This window comes from Leptonychotes weddellii, chromosome X (genome assembly GCF_054177405.1).
Source record: "Leptonychotes weddellii isolate Sample4059 chromosome X, ASM5417740v2, whole genome shotgun sequence".
Lineage (NCBI taxonomy): Eukaryota > Metazoa > Chordata > Mammalia > Carnivora > Phocidae > Leptonychotes > Leptonychotes weddellii.
Genome location: NC_138385.1, coordinates 28785603 through 28791815, shown reverse-complemented (window position 1 = coordinate 28791815; position 6213 = coordinate 28785603). Strand labels below are relative to the sequence as shown.

Genomic DNA, 6213 nt, shown 5'->3' with positions numbered 1-6213 from the left:
GGGGGAGACGAACCATGAGAGACAATACACTCTGAAAAACAAACTGAGGGTTCTAGAGGGGAGGGGGGTGGGAGGATGGGTTAGCCCGGTGATGGGTACTAAGGAGGGCACGTATTGAATGGAGCACTGGGTGTTATACGCAAACAATGAATCATGGAACACTACATCAAAAACTAATGATGTAATGTGATGACTAACATAACATAATAAAATTAAATTTAAAAAAAAAAACAAATAGGGGCACCTGGGTGGCTCAGTCGTTAAGCATCTGCCTTCAGCTGAGGGCATGATCCCAGGGTCCTGGGATGGAGCCCCACATCGGGCTCCCTGCTCAGCGGGAAGCCTGCTTCTCCCTCTCCCACTCCCCCTGCTTGTGTTCCTTCTCTCCCTCTGTCTCTGTCAAATAAATAAATAAAATCTTTTAAAAAAATAAAAAATAATTTTAAAAAAACAAATAATCTAAATCAAGATATTAAATTTTAAACTTTAAGCAGTGTGCCTATAAGCCCAAATCTAAAATATCCCAATCAGCCACTTCTGTTCTTTTACCTGTCATGTAGCATATATAATTTTTTTCATAAAAGATATGTTCATATTTTCCAAAGCTACTAATTTAGCTGCTTACCACACAGTCCTAATTCTGTACTGTAGCTTATTCTCCATATTGGTTCCTTAAAGCATTATGCTCTATTGAGTACCTTTTTCTATGCTCATCAACTTTTTCCCCAATGACACTGCCTCATTTCTTTAAGATTAAAATTTAAGACATTAATGTCCCCAAACATCTACCTTCACTTTTACCTTAGTAAAAGTCAGGTTACTTCTCCCTTCCATGGCTAACAGCTCCCCACCCTGTTCTTGCTTCCCTTGCCTTCAAATGAAGGTCCTCTCTACTCCTCTTGGATTTGAACACTGAGCTCTCCACATGTTCCCTCCTCTCAGCCTCTCAGTATGTTTGTGAAAATACAGAGTAAACCTTCGGTTAACATCTGCCCTTAACACACATTATCATTCTCAACTCTGTATTCATACAATTTCTCTTCTGAAATTCTGCAACTTTCCCTCCTACCTAATCATAACTTGATCCCATACTGATCGTTTACCTCAAGATTCAGCAAATACCTAACTTTAAAGGAAGCTTTCTCAAACTAACTTAACTAACCCCAATAAAATTAAACCTTATGCCATAGCTTCACATCACTTACTTGTACATTTTATAAATGTATACAATTTTGAATATTGTTATATAATTCTCTCTTTTTTGAACTGTTTTAGTAATTTTTTAAAGTTTATTTTTTTAGTAATCTTTACACCCAATGTGGGGCTCAAACTCACGACCCTGAGATTAAGAGTCGCATGCTCTTGGGGTGCCTGGGTGGCTCCATCCATTAAGCATCTGACTCTTGATTTGGCTCAGATCATGATCTCAGGGTGGTGGGATCGAGCCCTGCGCCAGGTTCCATGCTCAGCAAGGAGTCTGCTTGAGATTCTCTCTCTCTTCAGCGTGCTCTCTCTCTCTCTCTCTAAAATAAATAAATCTTTTTTTAAAAGGTCACATGCTCTTTCCAACTGAGCCAGCCAGGCATCCCTATAATTCTTTTCTAATTGCTACACATATTCCTGTACATATTCAGCTATTTAAGAGACTCTTCAAGGACAATAACCAAGTCCCTTTCTTTTCTATTGGCTATAATCATGTTTCCAAAGTTGGAGTTCAATAAACGCTTGCTTAATGAATCTATTGTAAAACCATCAGAAAGAGAGGCATGAAGACTACATACACAACACAAAACACACTGCACACAAAGCAAAAATTATATAACATATTAAGTTAAATAAGCATTTATTTTTCAGAATACATAATCTATTTATTAGCATAGTGTGTAGTTTAATAATACCTTTATTATATAGACAGACTGCATTACAATGGAAATAACACTGGAATAGTGAATGCTAGAGTAAAAAAACCTAGGCTCTGACCCCCACTCTGCCATACACTAGCCATTTAAATTTGGGCAAATCACTTAACCTCTCACAACAATGAGTAATTACTATGTACTGTGCCAAACTCACAGGGTTATTATTAGGATACAATAGCATAATATACATGAAAGTGCTTAAAAATTTATAAAGAGCTGTAATACTTTAATGATGAACATACCCTCCAATTTAAGATAACATTTTATTTTAAAATGTGAACTTACAAAAGAAAGAAATTAAGGGGCAACGATTTATACTGTAGAAGAATTCATCACTGAATAAAATAAATCACTGTGAGGTCCAGCAACTCAAATTCAATCTAGAGCAATTAAAATATGAGTCAACTGTCAAAAATGTGCTTCACATTCGATTTTTTAGGGAGAAATTTATTACACAAAGCAAGGTAGATATTTGAATCAGTCCAAAAAATCACAATCACAAGTTCATTCCATTGAATGTACTAAAAGGGCCTTCACCTCACAACATAATCAGATGCTGCAAAGTTTATCTGGCTCCATTTTACAACCTGATAAAATGCACCATGCCCCACAGTTGAAGGGGTGAACCAGCACATGTAGGAAATACTAGAGTTGACTCCAGGTTTACAGGAAAACATGTGATTAACCAGGACACAGCACCATCTGATGCATGTAAGAATTCCTAAATCTGTTTCACAGACCTATTGTTTATGGAATAAAGAGGTATGAAGAAGCAGAGGGAGCAGCTGCAAGTAGGCTGAGACTTATTTGTAGCGTTGGTGACAAAGTCAAATATGAAAGTTTCAGGATCTGTTTGAGTGGCTATTAGAATCATTTTCAAGCTCTCTTAGGTCAACAAATTATCACAGTATCCAGACAGACTAAAATGTTCTAGGCAATTTCCCTTTGCCCTGCCAAGTCTACCTATAGACTATCTAAGACAAGACATTACAACAAGAGTCAGCTACTTTCCTGAAATGGATCACGAACTTTCTCATCCCTGTTCTTATGTCTTTATATAGAGGATTTTAATCAAGAAGAATCTGGAAGGCAGATATATTCAAAAAGGTCATGAGCACAAACCACCAATTGAAGATTCAAATAAATTAGCAAACTCTCCCTTTTAAATATTAATCTCCTGAAAAGGCTGCCATAATTAGCTTCAAGCTACATCCCAGCAAAAGAAGGGGAGTGAGCTGAAGAGGGGAAAAGAAACGAGGAGAGCAGGAGGGCACAGGCAGGTGAAGATCACACACCAGAAATGCAAAAAAAGGTAAAAAGACACCAAAGACAAACTTCACCAACAGCTACCAACCATCCATCTTCCCTCAGAGCAAGACTATTAATAGAGAAAACAAGATTTTGCTGCTACATGTTTTGGGGGCACTATTTTCTTAATGCCAAGTTATCCAACAGTATCAAATGTAAACCAGGGTTATGCATGGTAACTGAAGAAACTATAGCTTCCTGGCAATTTGCTATTCACTATAGACATGATATAATGAAAAAAAAGTCTCTGCTTCACCAAGTCTGTTAAAAAGAATATTGAACTAGATCTTGAATACATAGTTCCTAGTTTTGGTTTTGACCCTCTTGACAAGTGACTTTAGTCACTAAATTTTTATCAATGTTCGCATTCACCTAAACAGTACTTCTTGAGTACCTAAAAAATGAACTATTTTAGAGTTTCTCAGCCCTGCCTGCATATTAGAATCACCTGGGAAGACTTTCTTAAAAAAAGATTCTCTTGGCCCCTGAGATTCTGATTTAATTGGTCTGGGGTAGGGCCCAGGCATACGTTTTTAAAAAACACTCCCTTGCGATTTTAACGTGCAGCCCAGGTGAAGAACCCCAGGTCTGTTTTGTCTTATGTATATGTGAGGAACAGCAAAATAATGCAAAAAGCCCTCCCTGCTTCCTTTCAAATCTATCAATTTTCCCTTCTTATCCAATTTAGTTTTACCCCAGATTCTCACCACCTCACACCTAGATTAACAGAATACCTTCCTACCTATTTTCCCTTCCACCAGTCTCTTCCCAACCCAATAAAACATTATATGCTTGCCTAACTCATCAGTTTGGTTCTGAAACATTATCCCACTGAGAGTCATTTTAAGTATAACAATACCAACAAACAGAACTGGTTTCATCAGAGGATACCGTATGTTTACAGATGTGTATGTATGTGTGTGTACGCATATGTATGTATTATCTGAAACATGCTCTATTTTTCTTCAGTTCCAGTGTACCCACCTTCATTTATACATAATGAATACTAGTCTCTTTACATACAAAAATATTGCCCCTAAATTGTTCACGACTGAATTTTGTCAAAAATGAATGGCAAATGAATCACTCACGAATATGTCATTTAAATTTTGAACTGTTTCCACAAGGAAACACACATTCAACTAAAAAAAAAAAAGTAAAATGAGGTGGAATCGTCTCAAAAATCCTGTGTTACTGTAGACACTGATAAAGTTTATGACGAAAGAATGCTTAACAAGAACAAATATGGCTCTGCTTTGTGTTAAAGCTTGCCTCAGAAAAAACAAAACAAAACAAAACTGAAGGCTTAAAAGCCGTAGGTTATAGCCATATAAGATGATATTCAAGTTTATGAAAAATATTATCAAGTACAATATAAGCAATATATAATGAGAAGACTGAACAACTATATGACTTATTCCCTGCCCTTAAGGAGCTCTCCAGCTTCTCAGGGACAGCATGACACAAACATAAAAAAGAAAATAAAGCCAGCCCTAGCAAGTAAGTGGTAAAGGTAGTAAAGTACCATTAAGAACTCAAAAACAGGAGACTGCTATGGACTAAGGGAGTTAGAGACAGCTTCCTGGAAAAGCTGGGGCTTGAACAAAATTAAATAGATGGAGTGAAGAGAAAAATCCCAAGCATGTGGGTGACCTTCTACAAAGATGAGGCAGAAATTCATTATATATATTTGAGGGACAGGGAGTTAACCTAGTTGGAACAGAGGGTTCTATGTAGGAGTGTTTGGGGTGGTAAGGTTGCAATAATAAACTGGAGCTGTACAGTGAAAGCCCTGAATGCCAGGCCAGGATGCTCAAACTTAGTCCTACAGATATATCCTTTACAGGTTATAAAGCACAATAAGCAAAACAACATATGCTCATAATGATGCAGTATGAAACCATTTTTCCTGAAGCCTTTAAAGAACATACCAAGTCCTATAATATTTTGCCAATATATTCATAAATATGTGAACATATTGTTTAGGAAATCTGTTCAGAGTGAAGGAGTAAATACTCGAACATGCTTTCCAAAATACAACATCAGTGATCGATTACGCATTCATAGTTCTTAGGATAATTCCTAAGAGAATAATTGAGTGGAAGGCTTCAATTTTTAGGCTTTCCTCCTCTCCCCACCCTCCTCCCAACACATACCTAAATTTAATATCCAGAAACTGAATGCACTGAAATAGTGTTATTCTGAAAATAAGAGGCCTTTATTACTTCTCATTATAGGTGATTCTACCTACTGTACTGTTCCAAAATTACTACACCTATCAAAATAATTTTGTCCATGATTTCTTTCAGCAAAGCAAATATAAAAGATAACAAATGCAAAGATTATGAAAAGCAAAAAACCCTTTCATCAAATGAAAACGTATTTAAAATAATCCGCATTGGTTTATAAGGCAGAGGGGAAAGAGAGTATGTTCATAACAAAAAATGCCATCCACAACAAAGAGTACCAGAGAGTATAGGAAGAACGCTACAATAGCCAATTTCTCAACCAAAATGATAAGCCATTAGCCCACAACTCCCTAAAGAATAGAGTTAATTCTGTTTCTCAAAAATGCCTTCAAATTTTTTGGCTATTTCTGCTATAAAAATCAGGACTCTAACATAACTCAAAACAAGGATCCTTTCCCCTAGTATACCAGACATGTTAGTGATTGATTGATTTCATTTGCCACAGCAACAAATACTAATTTAACCACCACTACCTTCTCAACACCAGGAAGATGAAAAATCTGTCTTTAAACGCATACGTGACCAGAAGGCAAGAATATTCTGGGATGATTAAAACACACACACAAAATAACACATAAAAACCGTGGCAATGCTGCGGCTGCACGGTGAAAAGGAATATGCCTTTCTTCCAGGCATGTATGCCTTTAAAGAATATGTGTAGATTGTAATTTTACGTATTGTCTTCCCCCCCACCCCCCTCCGAGAAAGATGAGAACATCCAGGAGAGTTGGAAGAAG

General features: G+C 36.9%; 1 protein-coding gene across 4 annotated transcripts in view; it reads right to left on the bottom strand.

Moving 5' to 3' along the window:
- LRCH2 (leucine rich repeats and calponin homology domain containing 2) overlaps positions 1–6213 on the bottom strand; it is a 100148-nt gene that overhangs the window by 93239 nt on the left and 696 nt on the right. The gene's annotated exons all lie outside the window — the stretch shown is intronic.